This window comes from Magnolia sinica, chromosome 17, assembly GCF_029962835.1.
Source record: "Magnolia sinica isolate HGM2019 chromosome 17, MsV1, whole genome shotgun sequence".
In the NCBI taxonomy this organism is placed as follows: domain Eukaryota; kingdom Viridiplantae; phylum Streptophyta; class Magnoliopsida; order Magnoliales; family Magnoliaceae; genus Magnolia; species Magnolia sinica.
The window spans coordinates 36,093,419-36,096,348 of record NC_080589.1 but is presented as its reverse complement, the minus strand read 5'-3'; the positions used below and the strand labels follow the sequence as shown (position 1 = coordinate 36,096,348).

Genomic DNA, 2,930 nt, shown 5'->3' with positions numbered 1-2,930 from the left:
ACATTCATATAACAACAAACTACATAAGACACATATAGAGGTTTTGGCACAACAGAATTTGACAACCAAAGGACATGCGACCATAGCACTTACAGCCTGCAGTTGCCCTTGCAAGAATGCATTTAATGTATCATCGAGAGTTCTTATGGATGAAGGTCCACTAGGTGGCCCTTGAGGATTATCAGTTACATTCATAGTTGGTATGTTCCTCCAACTGAAATTTGGATGAATTCGCTAATCAGGAGTGTACGTGTTAGAATTCGGTGCATTGAAGGGGCGTTGGTAAGCATTTGTAGCATTTACTTGAGCATGCAACACCACTTAGAATGTAGGGATTACAGGACAATCTTTTGTTAGATGTATATCTCTGTTACAAATACCACATACAATCTCAACAGCCGCTTTGTGTCGGATCCCTTATTTCCTTGATTCTAAGGCCTCAATTTTCCTTATGAGATCCACCAACCGTACACTTACATCCTCCTCATCTTTAAGCATATGTGCTTCCCGCTCTCTTAGCACTACCTTCGAATTATTAGCTTGGTTAGATGTATCCCATGATTAGGCATTTTCGGTTAGCATGTTGAAGTAATCCCGAGCATCTTCTGGTTCCTTGCTCATAAATTCGTCATTGCACATCATCTCTATGAATTGGCACATATTTGGATTCAATCCTTCATAGAAAAAGTTAATTTTTCGCTAAATTTTGTAGCCATGGTGTGGGCAAGTGAGAAGTAATTTCTTGAACTGTTCCCAACACTTAAAAAAAGTTTCATCCCTTTTTTGAGAGAAATTCATTATGTCTCGTCTGAGAGTGTTGGTTTTATAAGTCAGGAAGAACTTTTTAAGGAACTCCCGGTTCATCTCATCCTAAGTGCCAATGGATCTTGGCCTTAAGGAGTGAAGTCATGATTTGGCCTTCTCCTTTAATAAGAATGGGAATAATTTTAGTCAGATAATATCAACAGTAACATTGTTAAAGTGTAAAGTTGCAACTATCTCTTCAAATTCTTTTAAGTGTAAATATGGACTTTCTGAATCAAGCCCATGGAATTTATGAAGTAATTGGATCGTAACAAGTTTGAAGTCCACATTTGCTGTATTGATTGGAAAAATCATGAATGAAGGTATACTTGTTCTCACTAGTTATAAATAATCTCGTAAAGTTCAAATCGGTGGAACTTGATGTACTTCATTCTCATCATGCACTGTCCTAACTGGTGGTGTGTGATGCACAGGATTCTCATCAAAATATTGTTCATCTTCAGTCATCATTGCAAATGATGCTTCAGGAGAATTTAGGTGTTTTCTAACTCGTTGATGGATTTCAAGCCCGTCAACTAAACCTCCTTAGTTTAAAAGTCTTAGTGTATGGTACCTTACCCACTTGGGCATGAACCACTCCAAATTCTACTTCTAATTCCTAAATCTTACAACAATTATGAAAGCATAATTAAGAGAGGATGGGTATTACCGAATGAGAGGGACTAAATTAAAAATCCTACAATAAGAAACACACGACAATATTAATGATAGGAAAATAAGACAAACACTAAAACAGCAAAATTCTAGAAATTGAAATATCCTAAGTTCTTAGCTTGAAAAGTTTTTAGGGAACCAAACAAAAAAAAATATAACCTAGAAAGAAAACCTAAACCTAAATGTGTTTGCGCCAATCCCCTGCAACGGTGCCAAAAACTTGTTCACAACCCTAAGTACAAGGTTACGCTGTAGTAATAACTCAGTGAGACCGATATCGAATCCACAAAGAATAGGGAACATGGTCTACTGTTAATCTAAATCTAACTTGCTTGGTTGGATTTTAATCCAGCGATGTGAATGGAAAAGTAAACAGTAATGAAAAAACACTAAGGACTTATAACACCCTAAAAATTGGCACCCGAGTACATGGACTCTAATCCCGCCTATTAACTTAATAAAATACACATGTCTCCTCATTCAAATTTACATTAATTTCACACACAATATCAGAGTAACGCTTTTCAACCTACCAAAACCAAAGCAAGGTACATATAGCAAAATCTAAAAATATAGGGCTAACACCCAAAAGTGGTGACTACCCATGTAAGAATTATACAAATCACAATAATTACAATAGGAATAGAAAAACGACTACCAATCAAGAAGAAGCTAGAGATCTTCTATGCACCCCGAGCACATCACCGATTGGTCCTATTCTTGAGTTACCTGCGTATGTCAAATATTAGGCGTTAAACGCCAACATAGTGAAGAAATATCCTCAAGATTGTTACTTAGGACATTTTAGTGATTAGTAGATTCACAACAGATACATATTCATATAATACAACTAAGCATGTTACCTTTAACGCACAGCTACTAAGCAAGTTATACACGTTACCAACACAAACAAGTATAAGTAATGATGGCATAGAAAATAAATGATTTCCTAATATAGTTGGTAAATATATTAATGTTATGATGAAATGATGCATGCTCCTTATAATCTAGCACTCCCTCACAAGCGACTTCAATGCCTATTTTGCAAATGCCAACATTCCCTCACAAGCGACTCCAACACCAAATCGCAACCTATCATAGGGCATGCATGATTAGTCAAGTGATTATTAGTCCTACTTCATATAGTAGATTGGCCAAGCTAGGATACCATCATTATATCATAAGTCATTATCCGGATCACGTGGCTCATTGCGCCACATGGTGGCTCCTCACCAGTGTCCCTTGATCTATTTAGAGGTGTGGGCTCGTCACTCAAAACCAAATCAATATAGAGGAAAAGGGCTCGTCACCCATTTCCATTCATGTCCGGTCGTTCGAACGGTGCTCTGGCACAAAACTATCTACCTGGTAATTTGACGGGGGCCATTCGAATAACATCCTATCACCTCTATCAATGCTTAATGGTTACTATGGGGAGGCTTGTCACCCCA

General features: G+C 37.4%; 1 non-coding gene across 1 annotated transcript; it reads left to right on the top strand.

Moving 5' to 3' along the window:
• Positions 1-709: 709 nt before the first annotated feature.
• LOC131232056 (small nucleolar RNA R71) lies at positions 710-816 on the top strand. The gene has a single exon (XR_009164661.1). It is a non-coding gene; the product is annotated as a small nucleolar RNA R71 (small nucleolar RNA).
• The last annotated feature ends 2,114 nt before the right edge of the window (positions 817-2,930 follow it).